Raw genomic sequence first — 27,906 nt, forward strand, 5'->3', positions numbered from 1 at the left:
TATGTCTCAGGGGCAGGACGAGGCTGAAGTGTATTGCCAAAAATTTCGGAAATGGTCCGTGCTGACACATTGGAACGAGTGTGCACTGGCCGCTAATTTTAGAAATGGCCTTTCTGAAGCCATTAAGAATGTTATGGTGGGTTTTCCCATTCCCACAGGTCTGAATGATACTATGGCACTGGCTATTCAAATTGACCGGCGGTTGCGGGAGCGCAAAACTGCAAATTCCCTCATGGTGTTGTCTGAACAGACACCTGATTTAATGCAATGTGATAGAATCCTGACTAGAAATGAGCGGAAAATTCATAGACGCCGGAATGGCTTGTGCTACTACTGTGGTGATTCTACACATGTTATCTCAGCATGCTCTAAACGTATAGCTAAGGTTGTTAGTCCTGTCACCGTTGGTAATTTGCAACCTAAATTTATTCTGTCTGTAACTTTGATTTGCTCACTGTCATCTTATCCTGTCATGGCGTTTGTAGATTCAGGTGCTGCCCTGAGTCTCATGGATCTCTCATTTGCTAAGCGCTGTGGGTTTACTCTTGAACCATTAGAAAATCCTATTCCTCTTAGGGGTATTGATGCTACACCATTGGCAGCAAATAAACCGCAGTATTGGACACAGGTTACCATGTGCATGACTCCTGAACACCGCGAGGTGATACGTTTCCTGGTTTTACATAAAATGCATGATTTGGTTGTTTTAGGGCTGCCATGGTTACAGACCCATAATCCAGTCCTTGACTGGAAGGCTATGTCAGTGTCTAGTTGGGGCTGTCGTGGTATTCATGAGGATTCCCTGCCTGTGTCTATTGCTTCTTCTACGCCTTCGGAAGTTCCGGAGTATTTGTCTGATTATCAGGATGTCTTCAGTGAGTCTGAGTCCAGTGCACTGCCTCCTCATAGGGACTGTGACTGTGCTATAGATTTGATCCCAGGCAGTAAGTTTCCTAAGGGAAGACTGTTTAATCTGTCGGTACCTGAACATACCGCTATGCGTTCATATATCAAGGAGTCTCTGGAGAAAGGACATATTCGTCCGTCTTCTTCCCCTCTTGGTGCGGGATTCTTTTTTGTGGCAAAAAAGGACGGATCTTTGAGACCTTGTATTGATTATCGGCTTTTAAATAAGATCACTGTCAAATTTCAGTATCCTTTACCGCTGTTGTCTGACTTGTTTGCCCGGATTAAGGGTGCCAAGTGGTTCACCAAGATAGACCTTCGTGGTGCGTACAACCTTGTGCGCATTAAGCAAGGTGATGAATGGAAAACCGCATTCAATACGCCCGAAGGTCATTTTGAGTACTTGGTGATGCCTTTTGGGCTCTCCAATGCGCCTTCAGTTTTTCAGTCCTTTATGCATGACATTTTCCGGAAGTATCTGGATAAATTTTTGATTGTTTATCTGGATGATATTTTGGTTTTTTCTGATAATTGGGATTACGTGGTGGAGAAGATCTTGGATTCTCGCCTCTCCAGGCGGAGGCTTCAGTACCTGGTCAAGTGGAAGGGCTATGGTCAGGAGGATAATTCCTGGGTGGTCGCCTCTGATGTTCATGCGGCCGATTTAGTTCGGGCCTTTCATGCCGCTCGTCCTGATCGCCCTGGTGGTCGTGGTGAGGGTTCGGTGACCCCTCACTAAGGGGGGGTACTGTTGTGAATTTGCTTTTTGCTCCCTCTAGTGGTTACTAGTTTTTTGACTCTGGTTTTTCTGTCATTCCTTTTATCCGCACTTGGGTCGTTAGTTAGGGGTGTTGCTATATAAGCTCCCTGGACCTTCAGTTCAATGCCTGGCAACGTAGTTATCAGAGCTAGTCTGCTGTGCTCTTGTCTACTGATCCTGGTTCCAGTTATATCAGCTAAGTCTGCCTTTTGCTTTTTGCTATTTGTTTTGGTTTTGTATTTTTGTCCAGCTTGTTCCAAATCAATATCCTGACCTTTGCTGGAAGCTCTAGGGGGGCTGGTGTTCTCCCCCCGGACCGTTAGACGGTTCGGGGGTTCTTGAATTTCCAGTGTGGATTTTGATAGGGTTTTTGTTGACCATATAAGTTACCTTTCTTTATTCTGCTATCAGTAAGCGGGCCTCTCTGTGCTAAACCTGATTTATTTCTGTGTTTGTCATTTCCTCTTACCTCACCGTCATTATTTGTGGGGGGCTTCTATCCAGCTTTGGGGTCCCCTTCTCTGGAGGCAAGAAAGGTCTTTGTTTTCCTCTACTAGGGGTAGCTAGATTCTCCGGCTGGCGCGTGTCATCTAGAATCAACGTAGGAATGATCCCCGGCTACTTCTAGTGTTGGCGTTAGGAGTAGATATATGGTCAACCCAGTTACCACTGCCCTATGAGCTGGATTTTTGTATTCTGCAGACTTCCACGTTCCTCTGAGACCCTCGCCATTGGGGTCATAACAGGAGTGGTCATGCGACTGCGCTCTGTGGATGAGCTTTTGCTTCTGGAGGAGGAGGGGTGGCGAACGCCTACAGCCAACTGTTTCCTAGACCATGGGCTAGGCAGAACAGTCCCACTATGGCTGTCCCCTGTGGACCCTGCATCCACCACAATAACCCAGTGCGCCGTGATGGACACGTAACGTCCCTGGCCATGCCTACTGGTCCGTGCATCTGTTGTGAGGTGCACCTTTCCACTGACTGATTGCCTCAGTGCATGGACAATGTGGTCTTTGACATGCTGGTGGAGGGCTGGGATGGCTTTTCTCGCAAAGAAGTGCCGACTGGGTAGGTCATAGTATGGTACTGCGTAGGCCATCAGGTCTTTGAAAGCTTTGCTTTCAACCAACCGGTAGGGCATCATCTCTAACGAGATTAGTATGGCAATGTGGGCCTTCAAACCCTGTGTACGCGGATGAGAGGATGAGTACTTTCTTTTCCTAATGAGAGTCTCTTGTAGGGTGAGCTGGACTGAAGAGCTGCATATGGTGGAACTAGCGGTTGTGGTGGTGGTGGACATGGCAGATTGAGAGAGGGTGGGTGATGGGATTCTTGATGTTGGCCCACATACAGTGTTTCCTACCAAAAACCTTATGATTCCCTGACTGCTTTGGCCTTGCGACGATACCTCCACATTTGCTACTGGTGGTGTCCTACCCGGAGGGCTTACAGTGAGGGAAGCAATGTAGCGTTGCTGACTACCTTCATTCTGAGCAGGTGCACCAACGGTACGGGACGTTTGGTAGTTAGTCCAGACTTGCAAGTGCTTGCTGGTAAAATGTCTAGCATGCACGTTGTATTTAAATTTTGAAGATTCTTCCTTCTGCTAAAGGTCTTTGAGCATTTCTTACAGATAACTTTTGACTGATCATTCGCATCTTGGTTAAAAAATTGCCACACTACACTCTTCCTACTATGGAATACCTTTTCAGGCATTGCACGCTGTGCTACTTTCACCAGATGGCCACGCTGTCCTAAAACTGTTTTTGTTTTTGACAAACGTTTTTGGCCCTGATACGGGCCTGCCAGATTACAGCTGTTGCAATGTAGGTGGCTGCTGCGGATCATCCTCCTCCGCTTCAGAGCTACTGGCAGCGGCACCCTCTTCCCCCAATGGCTGCCAACCTGGGTCAACAACTGCATCATCTATCACCTCCTCTTCAATGTCATGTGCACCTTCCTCTGTGTCACCATGTACGGTGCTATAGCGTTCGGGACGGGGCACCATAGTCTCATCAGGGTCAGATTCTGGCTCAGTAAACTGCAAGGGCAATGTAGTGATCTGAGTCAATGGAACAGCATAATAATCTAACTGTGGCTGTGCATCAGTGCACTCCATGTCCAATTCATCTTGTAAAGGGCAGTTAACAATTTCCCTTTCTAACCCAGGCACGGTATGTGAAAAGAGCTCCATGGAGTAACCTGTAGTGTCGCCTAACGCATCCTTCACTTTTGGTTTGGGTGAAGGACACAAGGAAACATCTTGTTCCTGACCGGGAGCATCCACTGATGACTTGCTGCTTTTATATTTGGAGCTTTCTGAAGAGGAGGCAACAAGGAAAGCCAAAACTTTTTCCTGCTGCTCTGGCTTTAAAAGCTGTTTTCCTACTCCCAGATAAGGGAGCCTTCGAGGCCTTGTGTAGCCAGACGATGAAACTGGCTCAACACCTCCAGCCTTAGGTGCTATTGTGCTTTGCCACTACCACCAGATGCACCACCACTGCCATCAGTACCAGCTGGCAACCACCGCCCACAGGGCTCTTCCACCAGACTTCCTAATTTTTTCGAAAATCTAACCATAATAACAATCGTTATGTGGTACTGTAAAACAAGGTAGAAGGTGCATATAAACTTGTTGAGAATTTAAATCTCGCTTTTTTTTGGGGAGACTGAACCAAAACTCAGGCCCTGTGCATAAAACAACACAATGTAAGTGGCAGAAAGTGGCTGGCTGATATACGACAAACTAACAGGACTGAAGTATATCCACTTTGCGAGAATTTGAATCTCACTTTTTTTTTGGAGACTGAACCAAAACTCAGGTCCAGTGTATAAAACAACACAATGTAAGTGGCAGAAAGTGGCTGGAAGATATATGAAAAAATACAAGGACTGTAGTACAATTTCAATCTCCCAACAATGATCTCAGGACAAGTTTGGCAGCAATAAAAAGGACTGCTGCACACAAAAGTGTGGACAAATAAACAAGATAACTGTGCAGAAAGGAGCAACAGGATTTTTGCTTTTAAAAAAGCAGTTGGTTTGCACAGCAGCGTGCAAACAGCAATGCAGCTATCAGGGAGCCTTATAAGGCAGCCTAATAAGCTACAGAGCTGATGCACAAAAGTATAGCCTCCACTGTCCCTGGAAAAAAAAGGTGGTGTTGGACAGTTGAAATCGCTACAGCACAAACAGTTTGGGGGTTAATCTTCCCTCTCTAACTATATCCCTTCTTCTGATGAAGCTGCAGCAACCTCTCCCTATGCTAAGATCGGCAGAAGTAAGATGGCGGTCGGCGTGCATGCCCCTTTATAGCCCCTGTGATGCTGCAGAAAGCAAGCCAATCACTGTCATGCCCTTCTCTAAGATGGTGGGGACCGAGACCTATGTCATCACGCTGCGCACACTCTGCGTCCTCCTTCATTGGCTGAAAAATGGCGCTGAAAGCATCATATGAAATGCGACTTTTGCATGCAGATCGGCGACCTCATGGCCGATCCTACACTAGGATCGGGTCGGGTTTCATGAAACCCGACATTGCCGAAAGTTGGCGATTTTTGAATTTGTCCGATCCGTTTCGCTCAACCCTAGTCACGACTCAACATTATAAAATTCTGTGATGTGCCTGATGTTTCATGGTGCTAACGACACATCTAGATAAAGTCCTTGAGGGTTCTAATTTCCAAAATGAGGTCATTTGTCAGGGGTTTCCACTGTTTAGGCACATGAGGGGTTCTCTAAACGTGACATGTTGTCAGCTATTGATTCAAGCCAATTTTGTATTACAAAACTCGAATGGCACTCCTTCTCTTCCGAGCCTTGCCATGTGCCCAAACAGTCAAACAGTAGTTTTCCTGCACACGTGTTGTATTGGCGTACTCATAAGAAATCTCACAACAAATTTTATCTTGCATTTTCTTCTGTTACCCTTGTGAAAAAGAAACATTTGGCATTAATGTAACAATTTTGTAGGGAAAAGTTAAATGTTCTTTTTTTTCTTCCACATTCCATTAATTCTTGTGAAGCACCTGAAGGGTTAATAAGCTTCTGGAATGTGGTTTTGAGCACCTTGAGGGGTGCAATTTTTTATAATGGTGTCTTTTTGGGTATTTTCGGTCATATGGGCCCCTCAAAGTAACTTCAAATGTGATGTGGTCCCTAAAAAATGGTTAGAAAATTTTATGGAAAAATGAGAAGTTGCTGATTAACTTTTAACCCTTCTAACTTCGCAACAAAAAACTTTTTTCAAAAATTGCGCTGATGTAAAGTAGACATATGGGAAATGTTATTTATTAACTATTTTGTGTGACATAACTCAATTATTTAAGAGCATAAAGAGTAAAAGTTTGAAAAGTGTAAAATTTTCTAAAGTTTCACCAAATTTCTGATATTTTCAGAAATAAACATAAGTTGTAGCAATGCTTTGCATCACTGGGATCCTGGGTACAAAGTTTGTATTTTCTTCTCTCGTTTGCATGGGTTTCCTCCAACACTCTGAAGAAATGCTTAGTGGGAATTTAGAATTTAAATCCCAATGAAGACAATGATGACAATGTCTCTAAAGTGCCGTGGAATAAGATGATACTTAAAAAATAAGTAAAATAAATTAACTATATAATGGTACGTTTTCACTAGGTCAGGACCTTCCTTCCAGAGGGCAGCATAAAGTAATGACTTTCGGTGACTCCAGTTTCGGGGCTGTGTAACTTTCCATGACGTACTTAATATATACAGTAGCTGTGTCTCTGTCATCTTTCCATCACTGACTGACAGCCTTCTTCCTATGTTATGCATAGAGAGATAGTTGTTAATTAGCCATGGTTGGGCTGTAAGAGCTGAAGTTTATGAATATCAAGAACTTGAGAGCTTTTACAAAACACTGTGCAGGGCTCCATCACTCGGCAGCTAACTCTGCATCTACTTTTACTAATACTACTACTTTTACTTATACCTGATTTGTTATATTTTGCAAGAAAGAATACTCTGCATTAAAGCATTAAAGAAAAATAAGAAGTGGCAAAAAATGTTTATTTGAATATGTTGAATGCATATAAATACTTTAGGTCCTAGCAAAAGAAAAAATAGACAATTTGTTACCCCCAAAAGAAAATTATAACGGCACATGGTTTCCTGTGCACAAATGATCCTAATGACCATATTAACTGTCTGTTGTGATACTAGATTAAGTAGGGGATGATTTTAGATAACAGATGAACAGGGGTATAAGTACTGAATGCCAATGCCTTCTGTGCATTGCTGTCTTTTCAGCTTTACGTACAGTAAGTGCCCTCCAGTGCCTCATCCTCAGGCGCGCTTAAATCAAAGCCTGTAATGCAAAGCCATTATAATTAGTGGAGTGGAATGAGTAACAGCAATGGGAAGTTTGTGACTTAATTAAAACACAAGGATACAAGTATACTGGGAAGTAAATAATTTTGTCTGGAGTGATTTGGGTACATCTAATCTAGATTACACTTCAGAACTATGCATTTGGGACATTGTACATTATGATGATTCAAAAATAATTGCCCTCATCATTTACATTTATCCTTTTTAACAGCTTTAGTTTACTGCAATTTCTTCATTAATCTTGAGGAAAACATGATGCTACTGCAGAACGCATGGGTAATAGTGATCAATTAACAATAATATTTATAGTTCCTATATACTCATATATTTGAACCTTTGTGTAAAATAAATGAGTGAAACACAGCTTAAAGGGGATGTCATAAAGTTATTTAAAAGTAAAGTTTTTTTTTTACATAATGACAAATAACCAGGAATGGTAATCAAATAATAAAAAGAGCTCTACTTACTGATTTATTTACTACCGTTTCTCATCTGCCTCAGCCACCTAGTTCTTTATATTATTGTTGGTAAAGACCAACAAGTAATTTTCAGACCTCAAAAAAAGTATATATATAAAAATAATCCGCGCTGGGTTCTCCAGTTTTGTGACCACTAAGTACCTCCAAAAACAATAAATATTTGCACCTTTTATATGACTTTAAAAAACTATTAAAAAATAAGTTTGTGCTGTGTTTTAAAATAGCTCCACCGTGGAGCACGACATTACCATAAGGAAATTCTGAGCGAGATAATAAAGTGATTTTTTACCTGGTGCGGTATAGTCGATAATGTCCACAGTTCCCTTTAGTCGGTCTTTGTAAAAGTCCAAATGTGGAAAAATGCGGCTTCAGTGGAGTTTTTTTTCCTCTTTTGCTTTCACGTGAGCGGGCTCCAGGCAGTGCCCCGGCCGGCGGCAAACAGCCCTATGCTCGCTCACTGCTAGTAGCGACTATGCGCTGTTGTGCAGCTCTCGGTTCTCTGCCTCTGCAGGACCTTGCGTGACGTCACGGTCATGTGATTGCTCACGTGACTTGCTACAGATAGCACGGTGGACCAATTTCCTACTAGTTTCGGAATAGGACGTATTCCTTCATCAGGATTCCTTCCTTCATAAGTGTTTATAAAAGAGGGCATATGAAATAGAGAAACCATGAAATGTGATTATTTATTAACAGTGTGCACCATAAAGAAGCACTCCCATATACATTATTACTATTAAATGTATGTATATATGCATATAATGTAGTTTGAGTTTATAATAATAATTAATAATAATAATATTAATAATAATTTCTATGCTCACCTACCTCCGCTCTCTCTTGTGTCCAGCGCTGTCCTCTCAGTGTCATCACCAAAATTTCAATTAGCCAGGTCACTCTATGCTCTATACATGAGCCGGAAGTCTCTTTTACAATAAAAGCCTATGGAGCCTCATTTTCACGAACCATAGATTTACATTGTAAAAGCCAGGGTGTAAAATGGAAAGAGCACTATTTACCAACCTACCTACCAACCAGCAAGAATTCTGGCTCTCACAGACCTGTTAGTTTTTCTTTAACCACGATTCCACCTTGGACGTTTCCATACTTGCTTGTGGCCTTGTATTTAACAACCATGGACGATAGGATACACCAGGTTTTTTTGTATGCACAAATGCTGTTTAACAGCTGACACTCAACATTCAGTACCAGGATCTGTCCCGCACTGCTCCTGGCACTTTTACCCCCTTAATCGCAGCATTTCGGGAACAGGAAGAGGGATGATAGCTACTATGCCCTTGGATTGGAGACCATGCGACATTATCGCGGGGTCCCGATCGCAGCCATGGTGTTCCGATGTCGTCATGACAACATCTGGGTCATTAGGCACCAGGAAGTTAGTTAGATCAAATGCAGTGCATGTTCTAACCATCTTGTGTCTGCAGGGCTGACAGGCTATGTGGTATAGCAATGCTTCTGCATCGCTATACCTTGTAACCGCGATTAGACTGCAGAAAGTGAAAGTCAAATAGTGAGAATAATATTTACTGCTCAAGAAAATAAAGGGAACACTAAAATCCCACATCCTAGATATCATTGAATGAAATACTCCTGTTGTAAATCTTTTATTCATTACATAGTTGAATGTGTTGAGAACAATAAAACCTAAAAATGATCAACGTAAATCACTACTAATACCCCACGGAGGTCTGGAGTTGGAATGATGCTCAAAATCAAAGTGTAAAATAAAGTTACAGGCTGATCCAACTTCATTGGAAATGCCTCAAGACAAAGAAATGATGCTCAGCAGTGTGTGGCCTCCATGTGCCTGTATGATATTCCTACAATGCCTGGGCATGCTTGTGATGAGGCGGCATTTATTTTTCAACAGGACAATGACCCCAAACACACCTCCAGGCTGTGTAAGGGCTATTTAACCAAGAAGGAGAGTGATGGGGTGCTACGCCAGATGACCTGGCCTCCACAGTCACCAGACCTGAACCCAATCGAGATGGTTTGGGGTGAGCTGGACCACAGAGTGAAGGCAAAAGGGCCAACAAGTGTTAAGCATCTCTGGGAACTCCTTCAAGATTGTTGGAAGACCATTTCCTGTGAATACCTCTTAAAGCTCATCAAGAGAATGCCAAGAGTGTGCAAAGCAGTCATCAAAGCAAAATGTGGCTACTTTGAAGAACCTAGAATATAAGACATATTTTGAGTTGTTTCACACTTTTTTGTTACGTATATAATTCCACATGTGTTAATTCATAGTTTTGATGCCTTCAGTGTGAACTTACAATTTTCATAGTCTTGAAAATACAGAAAAAATTTTAAATGAGAAGGCGTGTCCAAACTTTTGGTCTGTACTGTATATATATATATATATATATATATATATATATATATATATATATATATATATATATATATATATACAGTGGGGCAAAAAAGTATTTAGTCAGTCAGCAATAGTGCAAGTTCCACCACTTAAAAAGATGAGAGGCGTCTGTAATTTACATCATAGGTAGACCTCAACTATGGGAGACAAACTGAGAAAAAAAAATCCAGAAAATCACATTGTCTGTTTTTTTATCATTTTATTTGTATATTATGGTGGAAAATAAGTATTTGGTCAGAAACAAAATTTCATCTCAATACTTTGTAATATATCCTTTGTTGGCAATGACAGAGGTCAAACGTTTTCTGTAAGTCTTCACAAGGTTGCCACACACTGTTGTTGGTATGTTGGCCCATTCCTCCATGCAGATCTCCTCTAGAGCAGTGATGTTTTTGGCTTTTCGCTTGGCAACACGGACTTTCAACTCCCTCCAAAGGTTTTCTATAGGGTTGAGATCTGGAGACTGGCTAGGCCACTCCAGGACCTTGAAATGCTTCTTACGAAGCCACTCCTTCATTGCCCTGGCGGTGTGCTTTGGATCATTGTCATGTTGAAAGAGCCAGCCACGTTTCATCTTCAATGCCCTTGCCGATGGAAGGAGGTTTGCACTCAAAATCTCGCGATACATGGCCCCATTCATTCTTTCATGTACCCGGATCAGTCGTCCTGGCCCCTTTGCAGAGAAACAGCCCCAAAGCATGATGTTTCCACCACCATGCTTTACAGTAGGTATGGTGTTTGATGGATGCAACTCAGTATTCTTTTTCCTCCAAACACGACAAGTTGTGTTTCTACCAAACAGTTCCAGTTTGGTTTCATCAGACCATAGGACATTCTCCCAAAACTCCTCTGGATCATCCAAATGCTCTCTAGCAAACTTCAGATGGGCCCGGACATGTACTGGCTTAAGCAGTGGGACACGTCTGGCACTGCAGGATCTGAGTGCATGGTGGCGTAGTGTGTTACTTATGGTAGGCCTTGTTACATTGGTCCCAGCTCTCTGCAGTTCATTCACTAGGTCCCCCGCGTGGTTCTGGGATTTTTGCTCACCATTCTTGTGATCATTCTGACCCCACGGGGTGGGATTTTGCGTGGAGCCCCAGATCGAGGGAGATTATCAGTGGTCTTGAATGTCTTCCATTTTCTAATTATTGCTCCCACTGTTGATTTCTTCACTCCAAGCTGGTTGGCTATTGCAGATTCAGTCTTCCCAGCCTGGTGCAGGGCTACAATTTTGTTTCTGGTGTCCTTTGACAGCTCTTTGGTCTTCACCATAGTGGAGTTTGGAGTCAGACTGTTTGAGGGTGTGCACAGGTGTCTTTTTATACTGATAACTAGTGTTGAGCATTCCGATACCGCAAGTATCGGGTATCGGCCGATATTTGCTGTATCGGAATTCCGATACCGAGATCCGATACTTTTGTGGTATCGGGTATCGGTATCGAAACAACATTAATGTGTAAAATAAAGAATTAAAATAAAAAATATTGCTATACTCACCTCTCCGACGCAGCCTGGACTTCAGCGAGGGAACCGGCAGCGTTGTTTGCTTAAAATTCGCACTTTAACTTCCTTACTTGAAGTCCCGGCTTGTGATTGGTCGCGCGCCACCCATGTGACCGCGACGCGACCAATCACAGCAAGCCGTGACGTAATTTTAGGTCCTTCAGGATTTTAAAATTACGTTCCGGCGTTGTGATTGGTTGCGTCGCGGTCACATGGGCGACGCGACCAATCACAAGCCGTGATGTCACGGGAGGCAGGACACGCGCGCATTTTAAAATTGGAACCAAAGATCTCAAATTTGGACTCATCAGACCAAAGCACAGATTTTCACTGGTCTAATGTCCATTCCTTGTGTTCTTTAGCCCAAACAAGTCTCTTCTGCTTGTTGCCTGTCCTTAGCAGTGGTTTCCTAGCAGCTATTTTACCATGAAGGCCTGCTGCACAAAGTCTCCTCTTAACAGTTGTTGTAGAGATGTGTTTGCTGCTAGAACTCTGTGTGGCATTGACCTGGTCTCTAATCTGAGCTGCTGTTAACCTGCGATTTCTGAGGCTGGTGACTCAGATAAACTTATCCTCAGAAGCATAGGTGACTCTTGCTCTTCCTTTCCTGGGGCGGTCTTCATGTGAGCCAGTTTCATTGTAGCGCTTGATGGTTTTTGTATCTGCACTTGGGGACACTTTCAAAGTTTTCCCAATTTTTCAGACTGACTGACCTTCATTTCTTAAAGTAATGATGGCCACTTGTTTTTCTTTACTTAGCTGCTTTTTTCTTGCCATAATGCAAATTCTTACAGTCTATTCAGTAGGACTATCAGTTGTGTATCCACCAGACTTTGGCACAACACTACTGATGGTCTCAACCCCTTTTATAAGGCAAGAAATCCCACTTATTCAACTTGACAGGGCACACCTGTGAAGTGAAAACCGTTCCCGGTGACTACCTCTTGAAGCTCATCAAGAGAATGAAAAGAGTGTGCAAAGCAGTCATCAAAGCAAAAGGTGGCTTCTTTGAAGAACCTAGAATATAAGACATATGTTCAGCTGTTTCACACTTTTTTGTTAAGATGCCTTCAGTGTGAATGTACAATTTTTGTAGTCATGAAAATACAAAAAAACCTTTAAATGAGGTGTGTCCAAACTTTTGGTCTGTACTGTATATATATATATATATATATATATATATATATATATATATATATATATATATATATATACAGCCTGCACCTCTTTTCCTCTCTGCTTTATCCATTTTACCAAGTGCAGAATGGTATAAATGCCCCTCAAAAAAGAAATTCATGAATAGCTGGTTTTTGGTCATTCTGCCTCACAAAATTCAGAATAAAAAGCGATCAAAAAATGTCACGTTCCTGAAAATGTTACCAATAAAAACATCAACTCGTCCCACAAAAAAACAAGACCTCACATGACTCTGTGGACCAAAATATGGAAAAATTATAGCACTCAAAATGTGGTAATACAAAAAACATGTTTTGCAATAAAAAGCGTCTTTTAGTGTGTGATGGCTGCCAATCAAAAATCCGCTAGAAAATGCGCTATAAATAGTAAATCAAACCCCCCTTCATCACCCCCTTAGTTACGAAAAATTAAAAAAATTAAAAAATGTATTTATTTCCATTTTCCCATTAGGGTTAGAGTTAGGGTTAGGGTTAGGGTTTGGGATAGGGTTAGGTCTAGGGTTAGGGCTAGGGTTAGGGTTAGGGCTAGGGTTAGGGCTAAGATTAGGGTTAGGGCTAGGGTTAGGGTTGAAGCTAGGGTTAGGGTTGAAGCTAGGGTTAGGGCTACAGTTAGGGTTGGGGCTAAAATTAGGGTTGGGGCTAAAGTTAGGGTTGGGGTTTGGATTACATTTATGGTTGGGATTAGGGTTAGGGGTGTGTCAGGGTTAGGGGTGTGGTTAGGGTTACAGTTGAGATTAGGGTTAGGTGTGTGTTTGAATTAGGGTTTCAGTTAGAATTGGGGGTTTCCACTGTTTAGGCACATCAGGGGCTCTCCAAATGCGACATTGCGTCCGATCTCAATTCCTGCCAATTCTGCGTTGAAAAAGTAAAACAGTGCTCCTTCTCTTCCGAGCTCTCCCGTGCGCACAAACAGGGGTTTACCCCAACATATGGGGTGTCAGCGTACTCAGTATACATTGGACAACAACTTTTGGGGTCCAATTTCTCCTGTTACCCTTGGGAAAATACAAAACTGGGGGCTAAAAAATAATTTTTGTGGAAAAAAGGATTTTTTTTTCATGGCTCTGCGTTATAAACTGTAGTGAAACACTTGGGGGTTCAAAGTTCTCACAACACATCTAGATAAGTTCCTTGGGGGTCTAGTTTCCAATATGGGGTCACTTGTGGGGGGTTTCTACTGTTTAGTTACATCAGGGGCTCTGCAAATGCAACGTGACGCCTGCAGACCAATCCATCTAAGTCTGTATTCCAAATGGTGCTCCTTCCCTTCCGAGCTCTGCCATGTGCCCAAACGGTGGATCCCCCCACATATTGGGTATCATCGTACTCAGGAAAAATTGGACAACAACTATTGGGGTTCAATGTACACTGTTTCCCTTGGAAAAATACAAAACTGGGGGCTAAAAATAATTTTTGTGGAAAAAAAAGTATTTTTTATTTTCACGGCTTTGCATTATAAACTGTAGTGAAACACTTGGGGGTTCAAAGTTCTCACAACACATCTAGATAAGTTCCTTAGGGGGTCTAGTTTCCAATATGGGGTCACTTGTGGGGGGTTTCTATGACTTAGGTACATTAGGGGCTCTGCAAATGCAACGTGACGCCTGCAGACAATCCATCTAAGTCTGCATTCCAAATGGCACTCCTTCCCTTCCGAGCTCTCCCATGCGCCCAAACGGTGGTTCCTCCCCACATATTGGGTACCAGCGTACTCAGGACAAATTGGACAACAAAGTTTGGGGTCCAATTTCTCCTGATACCCTTGGGAAAATACAAAACTGGGGGCTAAAAAATAATTTTTTGGGGAAAAAAAGAATTTTTATTTTCACGGCTCTGCGTTATAAACTGTAGTGAAACACTTGGGGGTTCAAAGCTCTCACAACACATCTAGATGAGTTCCTTAGGGGGTATACTTTCCAAAATGGTGTCACTTGTTGGGGGTTTCAATGTTTAGGCACATCAGTGGCTCTCCAAACCCAACATGGCGTCCCATCTCAATTCCTGTAAATTTTGCATTGAAAAGTCAAATGGCGCTCCTTCCCTTCCGAGCTCTGCCATGCGCCCAAACAGTGGTTTACCCTCACATATGAGGTAACAGCGTACTCAGGACAAATTGGACAACAACTTTTGCAGTGCAATTTCTTCTCTTATCCTTGGGAAAATAAAAAATTGGGGGCAAAAAAATAATTTTTGTGAAAAAATATGATTTTTTATTTTTACGGCTCTGCATTATAAACTTATGAAGCACTTGGTGGGTCAAAGTGCTCACCACACATCTATATAAGTTCTTTAGGGGGTCTACTTTCCAAAATGGTGTCATTTGTGGGGGTTTCAATGTTTAGGCACATCAGGGGCTCTCCAAACACAACATGGAGTCCATCTCAATTCCAGTAAATTTTGCATTGATAAGTCAAATGGCGCTCCTTCCCTTCCGAGCTCTGGCATGCACCCATACAGTGGTTTACCCTCACATATGAGGTAACAGCGTACTCAGGACAAATTGGACAACAACTTTTGGGGTCCAATTTCTTCTCTTACCCTTGGGAAAATAAAAAATTGAGGCAAAAAAATATTTTTTGTGAAAAAATTTGATTTTTTATTTTTATGGCTCTGCATTATAAACTTATGTGAAGCACTTGGTGGGTCAAAGTGCTCACCACACATCTAGATAAGTTCCTCTAGGGGGTCTACTTTCCAAAATGGTGTCACTTGTGGGGGGTTTCAATGTTTAGGCACATCAGGGGCTCTCCAAACGCAACATGGCGTCCCATCTCAATTCCAGTCAATTTTGTATTGAAAAGTCAAATGGTGCTCCTTCCCTTCCGGGCTCTGCCATGCGCTCAAACAGTGGTTTACTCCCACATATGGGGTATCAGCGTACTCACTACAAATTGTACAACAACTTTTGCAGTCCATTTTCTCCTGTTACCCTTGGTAAAATAAAACAAATTGGAGCTGAAATAAATTTTTTGTCTAAAAAAGTTAAATGTTCATTTTTATTTAAACATTCCAAAAATTCCTGTGAAACACCTGAAGGGTTAATAAACTTCTTGAATGTGGTTTTGAGCACCTTGAGTGGTGCAGTTTTTAGAATGATGTCACACTTTGGTATTTTCCGTCATATAGACCCCTCAAAGTTACTTCAAATGAGATGTTGTCCCTAAAAAAAATGGTGTTGTAAAAATGAGAAATTGCTGGTCAACTTTTAACCATTATAACTCCCTAACAAAAAAAAGTTGTGATTCCAAAATTGTGCTGATGTAAAGTAGACATGTGGAAATGTTACTTATATAGTTTTTTGTGTGATATATCTCTGTGATTTAATTGTAAAAAAAATAAAAATTGAAAAATTGCGAAATTTTCAAAATTTTCGCCAAATTTCCATTTTTTTCACAAATAAACACAGATAATATCAAAGAAATTTTACCACTGTCATGAAGTACAATATGTCTTGAGAAAACTTTGTCAGAATCACCATGATCCGTTGAAGCGTTTCAGAGTTATAACCTCATAAAAGGACAGTGGTCAGAATTGTAAAAATTGGCCCAGTCATTAACGTGCAAACCACCCTTGGGGGTAAAGGGGTTAAGCAAACCTATAATACATAAAGTACTGTTTCTCCAAACTGGATCTTTACTGTAACTGCATGATCTCCTTATATACAGTGACAAAAAGCTTTTATCAAACTTTAGATAATAAACACCATAAACATAAACAATAACACCATAAACATCATGTTTTTTTAGAATATCCACCAACCTAATCATAAATATAAATCTTTAGTTTTTCTAATAAGCAACTCATCCTCTAACTTGTCAGAATTTGGAAACAAAGAGGTCTGTGGAATTATAGTATAAATGATCAGTATAAGAAACTGGCTGACAACAAAAAAACATTATCCTGTGGTTACATAGCATGTGGCCAGTAATGCTATTTCTGATGTCAAGATTTCAAATGAATACTTGATGGTACCCCCTTAAATCCAGACTGAGGCACATATTAATAAAGGAATTTGCCAACCATGCAACTTGATTTAAAGAGCTGTGACCTTCTCGCTCTCAAGAAGAAAAATCCCATTCGCTCTGCTGCATCTTTGCCTTTCACCACTTTTTACTGTCTCCTGAAACATTAGAGATCCCATTCTCATTTGGGGAAATGCCAAGAACTGGCAAGGCATTCTTTATGATGCTGGGACACAAAGGGTGAGTGAACACCTTTGGCAGTTTAAACTTCACTTATGTTTTGATGCTTGAATGATACATCTTAGTAAGTCATGGGAAAACTGTGAAAAATGATTTTCTGCACCATGTCTTTTGGCTTTAAACAGAATGAAAATCATACACAACAACAATAACATTAGTGTGAGAATGTTATTTTGATCTGCTATTTCCAAGGAAACCTTATACAGACTTTTTCCATGGACTGAACCCTTATTGTGTTTCTTTCCACGCTCTTTCCTCTTGTAAGGACTACTCTATTACTACTGTATATGGACATCATAGCATAGTTTAGATTTTAGAACCGCAAAAAGGCAAATAGCTAATTTCCAATTACAAAATTCTAAAATATTTGAATTGATTCCAAATTCGGACAGTTTGCTGCATGATAAATATTATTTTAGTAATGAATGTTGAATTTATACATTGCAATTGGAACACTAGCAAAAACACATATCAACATACCAATTTATTTGATATTACATTTATAACATATAGCAGTTGATAAATCAAGAAATATTTTTAATTATTCCAACCTATATTTTATTAAGCCATAATAATAGTTTGTAAAACAAATTGTTTTCTACAGTGAAAAGGTAAGTACTTGTGTGTGTGTTAGGGCTAGCGGAACGCACCGAGTAAATACAGATGTTTATTATAATGGGTGCGTTCGCAGCTCGGGGTCCACCGTGCAGGAAGAACCTGCTGCTAGCGAATGGCGGCACTGTTTGGCGGTATAGACTAGCTCTGTTATTCCACAGAGTAGCCGTGAAAGGGGAAGCACTGCGCCCTGTTAGCCTCACAGGAGCACAAGCTTACTGCCAAGCTGATAGCAGTCAGTGGTTATGCAACATGCAATCTCCTCACCGGAGAAGCCGGTATTCTAGGGGCTTATTTCAGCCGGGTCCCTGAACACACTCATACAATCTCCTCACCGGAGGTGCCGGTATTCTAGGGGCTTATTTCAGCCGGGTCCCTGAACACACTCATGCATAACCACACTGGCGCAAAGCACATATATGAATTGATACTTGCGCATGGCCGTGCGGCCATGCGAGCCTTATATAGCTGCAGCAAGAAAAAGACCTTCCTAGAAGGACCAATGAGAGACTGCCATACCTGAGCATGTGACCCTAAATCTCCACTGAGAGATCTTGCCCTGGGCATGCTCAGTGTGTGCAAAGCAGGACTTAGTCCTAGCACCTACATGACCTTCCTGAAGGGACCAATGGACTTAGCTGCAGTATCTGACCATGTGACCCTCGATCTCCACTGAGAGATCTTAATCAGGGCATGCTCAGAACGAGAAAAGCAGGACTTAGTCCCAGAAGCGTCTGCTCGCCACTGACCAGCACTGACTTCAATGGCAGAAGCAGGAAAAGCAGCAGTAACTCTTTGTACAGAGTGGGACTGAGCAAGACGCTGGGACCGACGTCTCCGCTGAGCAGGCTCCACTGCGGCAGGAAAAGAATGGGAGACCGCAGCAGAGATGGCCAGAGATTCCCCCTGTGCAGAGGCGGGAACTCGACCCCTAATATTACCCCCCTCCTTGGACCTCGCTACGCTCGAAGGCAGCAATGAGCTGCGGAGCCCGAATGTGCTCAGCAGGCTCTCAGGACCATAACCTTTCCAATCCACCAAATAAATTTTTTTGTCACGTACCACCATGCACTCCAAAATAGCGTTCACCTCGTAATCGTCCGTAGACGAACCCGATGTGGCAGCAGATGACTCGGAAAACCGGGACATGTATACTGGTTTCAAGAGGGACACATGAAAGGTGTCGGTGATACCCAGGCGTGGCAGAAGAGCCAAACGATAGACCAGAGGATTAACCTGTTCGAGGACCTTGAAGGGACCCAGGTAGCAAGGTGCAAATTTAGTGGACTCAACTCGCAGCCTGATGTTACGGGCAGAGAGCCACACCAAGTCACCAGGAGCAAAGGTTGGAGCGGAGCGCCGATGTGCATCGACGGAGGACCTCATTCTCTCCTTGGAGGCCCGAATGGCATCCTGAGTGCGGTCCCAAATATCCCGTGCCTCCACAGCCCAGTCTGCCACCCTGAAGTCGGCGGAAGACACGGGCATAGGCACAGGTACCCGCGGATGCTGACCATAATTGTGGAGGAATGGGGTTTGTCCAGTGGAGTCGGCTACAGCGTTGTTCAGTGCAAACTCTGCCCACGATAGCAAGGATGCCCAGTCATCCTGCCTGGCTGAGACAAAATGTTGCAGATATGTGACCAAGGTCTGATTGGCCCTCTCTACCAACCCATTTGTCTCGGGATGATATGCAGAAGAGAGATTTAACTCAATGCTGAGAAGACGACAAAGCTCTCTCCAGAACCGAGACGCGAACTGGGGACCCCGGTCACTGACAATTTTGTCTGGCATACCATGTAGGCGGAAGATGTGTTTTATGAACAACGCTGCCAAGGCCCGTGCAGAAGGTAACCGTGGTAGCGGCACCAAATGCACCATTTTCGAGAAATGATCGGTGATGACCCAAATGAGGATACAGCTGCGAGACTTGGGTTAACCCACAACAAAGTCCATCCCGACCATCTCCCAGAGCCTGTCTGCCACCGGCAAGGGATAGAGTAACCCAGCTGGCCGTTGACGAGGAGATTTATTTTTGGCGCAGGAGACACACACCTGAATATAATCTCTGACATCCCGGACCATATGTGGCCACCAGTACGTCCTTGCCAGCAGCTCAGATGTCCTCTTTGTCCCAAAGTGTCCACCCACCCTGGACAAATGAGCCCAAGAGAGAACCTCCGGTCACAAATTAATAGGCACAAAAGTCTTGCCCGGAGGCACAGACTCTAGCGAAACCGGCGCTATGGTTCTCAGGCTCTCTGAAGGGACAATAAGCCGAGGCTCCCCTTCCTCCTCCTCAGATGACACAACAGAGAGAGAGAGTGTCAGCACGAATGTTCTTCTCCCCAGCGAGATAATGAAGGGTGAAGTGGAACCGGGAGAAGAACAAGGACCATCTGGCCTGGCGAGAATTTAGCCACTGGGCTGTTTGCAGATATAACAAATTTTTGTGGTCCGTGAAGACTTGAAAGGGAAAACGAGCCCCCTCCAAGAGATGTCTTCATTCCGAGAAAGCCAGCTTCATCGCCAGCAACCCCCTGTCCCCAATGGAATAATTCCTCTCTGCAGGTATGAAGGTCTTAGAGAAGAAGAAGCATGGATGCTTCCGACCTTGAGCATCTTTTTGGAAGAGGACTGCTCCCGCACAAACGGAAGAGGCATCCACCTCCATTATGAACGGCTTATCAACATCGGGACAATGTAGGATGGGAGCGCTAGCAAAATTAGACTTAATAGAAGAAAAGGCCCTGGAGACCTCTTCAGACCACAATTTGGGATTTGCTCCCTTCTTGGTGAGGGCTACCAAGGGAGATACCAAAGTTGAGAAGTGGGGAATGAACTGGCGGTAATAATTAATGAACTCCTTAAAGCGCTGCACTGCTTTAAGAGAATGTGGTTCTTGCAAGTCCATCACAGCCTGTAGTTTGGCATGATCCATAGCCAATCCCTGGGCGGAGATGATATAGCCCAGGAAAGGTAAAGACTCCTGCTCAAACATACACTTCTCCAACTTTGCATAGAGAGAATTTGCCCGTAAGAGGTCGAAGACTCTGCCAACATCTCTCCGGTGGGAGTCAATATCTGGAGAAAAGATGAGAATATCATCCAGATAGACTACGACCGAGGTGGAAAGCATATCCCAGAAGATGTCGTTGACAAAGTCTTGGAAAATGGCTGGGGCATTACAGAGCCCGAAGGGCATCACCAGATACTCATAGTGCCCATCTCTGGTGTTAAATGCCGTCTTCCATTCGTCCCCCTCACGGATGTGAATCAGGTTATAAGCACCCCACAGATCTAATTTGGTAAATACCTTGGCTCCCCGTAGCCTATCAAAAAGCTCAGAAATCAGGGGCAGCGGGTACTTATTCTTAACGGTGATGGCATTAAGACCCCTGTAATCTATGCAAGGACGTAATTCTCCGTTCTTCTTCTGCACGAAGAAGAACCCTGCCCCTGCTGGTAACACTGACTTCCTAATGAACCCTCTTACCAAATTCTCCTGGATGTATTGGGACATGGCCTCCATTTCCCGAAGAGAGAGGGGATAGACACATCCCCGAGGAGGTTCTGCTCCAGGCAAGAGATCTATAGGACAGTCATAGGGACGGTGAGGCGGAAGGATCTCCGCAGCCTTTTTGGAGAAAACGTCTGTGTAGGACCAATAGTATTTGGGAAGAGAAGAGAGATCTGCGGGTATCTCAGTGGTGGAAACCTGAACGCACTCTTTCACACATCAGCCCTTACAGGATTCACTCCAACCCAATATCCTCCCAGAGGTCCACTCAATATGTGGGGAGTGGAAATGGAGCCAGGGTATTCCCAGCAGAATCTCATCCATTCCCTCGGGAAGGACAAGAAGGGAAATTATCTCCTGGTGGGATGGGGACATAGCCAGCGTGAAAGGGACAGTCTGGTGTGTGATCTGAGATGGAAGTGTTGACCCGTTCACTACTCTAACAGTCACCAGTTTGGCGAGCATCACCAGAGGTATTGCATGGCGCAGAGCAAAAGCCGAGGACATGAAATTCCCCTCTGCTCCAGAGTCCACACAAAGCTCAACTGTTAGAGAGTAAGAGCCTAATATGATTGTCCCCTTGAAAGACAGCTTGGAGGAAAATGCCGCTGTGTCTAGAGAACCCCCTCCAATGGTTACTAGAGGCGGTCGTTTACCCAACCGCCGTGGACATTTATTGGCATAATGTCCTTCTTGTTGGCAATTTCTGCAAACCACGGGTACTCGAGCCGTCCGAGACTTAGGTCCCGCTCGAGAAACCTCCATGGCCTCATGGGAGTCGGACGCCTGAACGGAAGATTCTAGAGGTCTGGCTAAGGTGGGAGCCAGCCGAAACCTCTGCCTACACTGGGCCCGCTCCAAACTCCGCTCGTTAAAACTGAGGTCGATGCAGGTAGATATAGAAATAAGCTCCTCCAGTGTGGCGGGAATCTCCCTGGTGGCCAAGGCGTCCTTCACATGGTCTGCCAGTCCTTTCCAGAACACCGGAATAAGGACTTTATCCGGCCACTCCAGCTCTGAGACCAGAGTCCGGAATTGGACGGCAAACTGGCTGACCATGGACGAACCCTGGGTTGTTGCCAAAAATTGGAGCGTGGTATCGTGGGTGACACGAGGTCCCAAAAAGACCTGTTTCAGAGCGTCCAGGAAGAGAAGAGCACTCTGCACCACACGATCATTGCGCTCCCATAGCGGCGTTGCCCACTCCAATGCCCTGCCCGACAAAAGGGATAAAACAAATCCCACTTTCGCCCGTTCCATAGGAAAACGTGCAGCCAGAAGCTCAAGATGTATGGAGCACTGACTCACGAATCCCCGACATTGCTTACTGTCACCAGAAAACTTGTCTGGAAGCGGGAGACGGAATAAAGTCGGAGAAGGGGTGGCAGAGGACAAACTAGCTGCAGCTACACTTGCAGCCTGAACAGTGACTGCGGTAACATCCACAGCTGAGGTTGTGCGCTCGAGAGCCGCCAACCTACCCTCCAGCTGCTGGATGTACCACTGTAAACGCTGATCGTCCGCCATTTACTAGCCAGACCATGGCGCTAGTATACTGTTAGGGCTAGTGGAACACACTGAGTAAATACAGATATTTATTATAATGGGTGCGTTCGCAGCCCGGGGTCCACCGTGCAGGAGGAACCTGCTGCTAGCGAATGGCGGCACTGTTTGGCGGTATAGACTAGCTCTGTTATTCCACAGAGTAGCCGTGAAAGGGGAAGCACTGCACCCTGTTAGCCTCACAGGAGCACAAGCTTACTGCCAAGCTGATAGCAGTCAGTGGTTATGCAATATGCAATCTCCTCACCGGAGAATCCGGTATTCTAGGGGCTTATTTCAGCCGGGTCCCTGAACACACTCATGCATAACCACACTGGCGCAAAGCACATATATGAATTGATACTAGCGCATGGCCGTGCGGCCAAAGAAATGCAAAGCTTGATACAAATAGGTTTCCAAAAGGGATTTCTAAATAAGAATGAATCTGATTTTGTAAATAACATGCATCCCCTGGCTCCACATTTTTATTATTTACCTAAGGTCCACAAAGATCTGCTGCATCCACCAGGCAGACCGATCATCTCCGCTATAGGAGGCCTCACATCTAACCTTTTTAAATTTGTGGATTGCTACCTACAGAGACTGTGTCCCCACCTTCCATCCTATTTGAAGGATAGTGCACACATTTTAAATATTCTGCAGAAGATACAATGGGAAGAACACTATATCATGGGGACTTTAGATATAACTTCCCTCTACACTGTGATTGAGCACAAAAAGGGATGTGAAGCAGTTGAATATTTTATGTCAAAGAATAGCCAGACACCCATGGATCAGAATCTTTTTATTCTAAATTGTATCGATTTCATACTCACTCACAATTATTTTAAATTCGGGGAGGACTACTACTGCCAGGAATGGGGTACTGCCATGGGTACCAGGTTCGCCCCTAGTTATGCCAACCTTTACGTAGGGAGGTGGGAAGAAGAAACCATCTTCAGCGGGGGTGAGCTACGGGCGAACCTGGTCCTATGGCAGAGGTTCATTGACGATATTATATTTATTTGGTCTGGGGGCCCTATTTTATTAAATGATTTTATTCAACACTTAAACACAAATGATTACTTTTTAAAATTTACTTCAGTTATAAATAATAAAGAAATAAAATTTTTAGACTTAAGAATTTTTATTGATAGTAACAAAATACATACTCAAATATACCACAAACCCACTGATTCTGGAAACTATATAGCATTGGATAGTTGTCATCTTCCCAGTTGGCTTCTTAATGTTCCAAAGAGCCAATTCATCAGGGCACATAGAAATTGCTCTAGACTGGACGACTATAATAAGGAAGCAAACCTCTTGGTGGAGAAATTTGTAATTAAAGGATAAGACAAAAAATTCCTGTTAGAAACTAAGGAACAGGTTGGAGAACACCCGAGGGAAAGGTTCCTGATGCAGATAGAAAAGAAGTCAGAAAAAATGAATGGAGAAAAATGGGGAGATTATGAGATTCCAATTATAATGCAATATAATTCTAAAAGTGGACTGCTGAACAAGATTGTAAATAAACATTGGAACATACTCAAAGAGGATAAGATAATTGGGGAGTTACTACCAGTGCGTCCAAAATTTGTTTTCAAAAGGGCAAAAAATTTGGGGAATCTATTTGCCCCAACGATATGTAGACCTCTGGAGAAAGAAAAAAAAAAATCATCATTTTTTATCAAAACGCCCCAATGGATTCTTCCCATGCAAAAAATGCTTATCATGTAAGAAATTAGGCACAAAAAAACAAATCTCCATCTCCAATCAGTCAACAGTAATTAATATTAAAGATTTCATCACCTGCTTCACTAAAGGAGTTATCTACAGCATTATGTGCCCTTGCAAGAAATTATACATAGGTCGTACTATTCGCCCTATGAAGGTAAGGATTAGAGAACATTTGTGCAACATTAGTAAAATATTTCCTTTTCTTTGATATTAAGGTAAACACATCTTGTTAATCACAGTCCTGTGTTTATGACATTTCCCAGTATTTTAACTATTTATGGCTTCATATAGGTGAACTTAGCGCAAATATCACATATTGTTTTCTTTGATTAACCAATTCTCAGTACTTGAATGCTCATTTCGAGTAATGACTATAATGAGAGTCAATAGGATAGCCAAGCTTTTTTAACCCCTTAACGACCGCCGATACGCCTTTTAACGGCGGCCGCTAAGGGTACTTAATCCACAGCGCCGTTAATTAACGGCGCTGTGGAAAAAGTGAATAGCGCCCCCCAGAGTCGGATTTTCTCTGGGGTCTCGGTTGCCGAGGGTAGCCGAGACCCCAGAGAACATGATTCGGGGGTTTTTTACCGACCCCCGAGTTGCGATCGCCGGTAATTAACCGTTTACCGGCGGTCGCAACAAAAAAAACAAAAACGCGATGTGCCGTTTAATTTCTCTGTCCTCCGATGTGATCGCACATCGGAGGACAGAGAAATAGGGTCCCCGATGGCCCCCAATAGCCCCCCGATACTTACCTACCTCCCCCGGTGCTCCTCGTGGGTCCCCATGGGCGCCGCCATCTTGTTTCCGGGAAAAAATGGCGGGCGCACGCGCAGTACGCCCGCCGCCCGGCACCCGGCAGATCTTTGGGGTCTCGGCTGCCGGGGGTAGCCGAGACCCCAAAGAACATGATCGGGGTCGGTTTGCACCGACCCCTGTTTTGCGATCGCCGGTAATTAACAGTTTACCGGCGACCGCAAAAAAAAAAAAAAAAAAAAAGCGATCTGTATTTCTCTGTCCTCTGATGTGATCACACATCAGAGGACAGAGAAATAGGGGGATTCGGGGACCCTAACATACTCACCCGGTGTCCCTGGGTCCTCTTCTGTCTTCTCCTGCCAGCCGGCTTTTTCCTGCGCATGCGCCCGCCATCTGCTGCCATCTGCTGGCCGGCAGGAGAAGACGAGTTGGGGCTAAAATTAGGGTTAGGGTTAGAGTTAGGGTTAGGGTTAGGGTTAGGGTTAGGGTTAGATTTAGGGTTAGGGTTAGAGTTAGGGTTAGGGTTAGGGCTAGAGTTAGGGTTAGGGTTAGAGTTAGGGTTAGGGTTAGGGTTAGGGCTAGAGCTAGGGTTAGGGTTAGGGTTAGAGTTAGAGTTAGGGTTAGGGTTAGGGCTAGAGTTAGGGTTAGGGTTAGGGTTAGGGCTAGAGTTAGGGTTAGGGTTAGGGTTAGGGTTAGGGCTAGGGTTAGGGTTGGGGCTAAATTTAGGGTTAGGGTTAGGGCTAGGGTTAGGGTTAGGCTACTTTCACACTAGCATTTTTTGGCTTCCGTCGCAATGCGTCGGAGAAAAAACGCATCCTGCAAAAGTGCTTGCAGGATGCGTTTTTTCTCCATTGGCTTGCATTAGCGACGCATTGCGACGGATTGCCACATGTCGCATCCGTCGTGCGACGGATGCGTCGTGCTTTGGCGGACCGTCGGCACAAAAAAAGCTACATGTAACTTTTTTGTGCGACGTGTCCGCTATTTCCGACCGCGCATGCACGACCGGAACTCCGCCCCCGCCTCCCCTCACAATGGGGCAGCGGATGCGTTGAAAAAACAGCATCCGCTGCACCCGTTGTGCGGCGCTTACAACGCTAGCGTCGGTACGTCGGCCCAGCACACTGCGATGGGCCGAGTACGACGCTAGTGTGAAAGTAGCCTTAGGCTTCTATCACACTTGCGTCGGTACGGGGCGGTCGCAATGCGTCGGCCCGACGTACCGACGCACGTTGTGAAAATTGTGCACAACGCGCGCAGCGGATGCAGTTTTTCAACGCATCCGCTGCCCAGTCTATGTCCTGGGGAGGAGGGGGCAGAGTTACGGCCACGCATGCGCGGAAATGGCGGACGCGACGTACAAAAAAAAGGTTACATTGAACTTTTTTGTGACGACGGGGCTAAAGTTATGGTTAGGGTTGGGGCTAAAGTTAGGGTTAGGGTTGGGGCTAAAGTTAGGGTTAGAGTTGGGATTAGGGTTTGGATTAGGGTTGGGATTAGGGTTACGTTTGGGATTAGGGTTAGGGGTGTGTTGGATTTAGGGTTTTGATTAGGGTTATGGTTAGGGTTGAGATTAGGGCTGTTTTGGGGTTAGGGTTGTGATTATCGTTAGGGTTGTGATTAGGATTATGGATCGGATTAGGGTTAGGGGTGTGTTGGAATTAGGGTTGGAGTTATAATTTGGGGGTTTCCACTGTTTAGGTACATCAGGGGGGTCTCCAAACACGACAGCCAATTTTGCGCTAAAAAAGTCAAATGGTGCTCCCTCCCTTCTGAGCTCTGCCGTGCGCCCAAACAGTGGTTTACCCCCACATATGGGGCATCAGGGTACTCGGGATAAATTGGACAACAACTTTTGGGGTCCAATTTCTCCTGTTACCCTTGTGAAAATAAAAACTTGGGGGCTAAAAATCTTTTTTGTGGGAAAAAAAAATATTTTTTTATTTTCACTACTCTGCATTATAAACTTCTGTGAAGCACTTGAGCATTCAAAGTTCTCACCACATATCTAGATAAGTTCCTTAGGGGGTCTAGTTTCCAAAATTTGGTCACTTGTGGGGGGTTTCTACTGTTTAGGTACATCAGGGGCTCTGCAAACGCAACATAACACCCACAGACAATTCTATCAAAGTCTGAATTCCAAAATGGCGCTCCTTCTCTTCCGAGCTCTGCCGTGCGCCCAAACAGTGGTTTACCCCCACATATTGGGTACCAGCATACTCAGGACAAATTGGACAACAACTTTTGGGGTCCAATTTCTCTTGTTACCCTTGTTAAAATAAAAATTTGGGGACTAAAAAAATCTTTTTTGTGGGAAAAAAAAATATTTTTTATTTTCACTACTATGCATTATAAACTTCTGTGAAGCACTTGGGCATTCAAAGTTCTCACCACATATTTAGATAAGTTCCTTAGGGGGCCTAGTTTCCAAAATTTGGTCACTTGTGGGGGGTTTCTACTGTTTAGGTACATCAGGGGCTCTGCAAACGCAACATAACACCCACAGACAATTCTATCAAAGTCTGCATTCCAAAATGGCGCTCCTTCCCTTCCGAGCTCTGCCGTGCGCCCAAGCAGTGGTTTACCCCCACATATGGGGTACCAGCATACTCAGGACAAATTGGACAACAACTTTTGGGGTCCAATTTCTCTTGTTACCCTTGTGAAAATAAAAATTTGGGGGCTAAAAAAATCTTTTTTGTGGGAAAAAAAATATTTTTTATTTTCACTACTATGCATTATAAACTTCTGTGAAGCACTTGGGCATTCAAAGCTCTCACCACATATCTAGATAAGTTCCTTGGGGGGTCTAGTTTCCAAAATGGGGTCACTTGTTGGGAGTTTCTACTGTTTAGGTACATTAGGGGTCTGCAAACGCAACATAACGCCCGCAGACAATTCTATCAAAGTCTGCATTCCAAAATGGCGC

This window comes from Ranitomeya variabilis, chromosome 1 (genome assembly GCF_051348905.1).
Source record: "Ranitomeya variabilis isolate aRanVar5 chromosome 1, aRanVar5.hap1, whole genome shotgun sequence".
NCBI lineage: Eukaryota > Metazoa > Chordata > Amphibia > Anura > Dendrobatidae > Ranitomeya > Ranitomeya variabilis.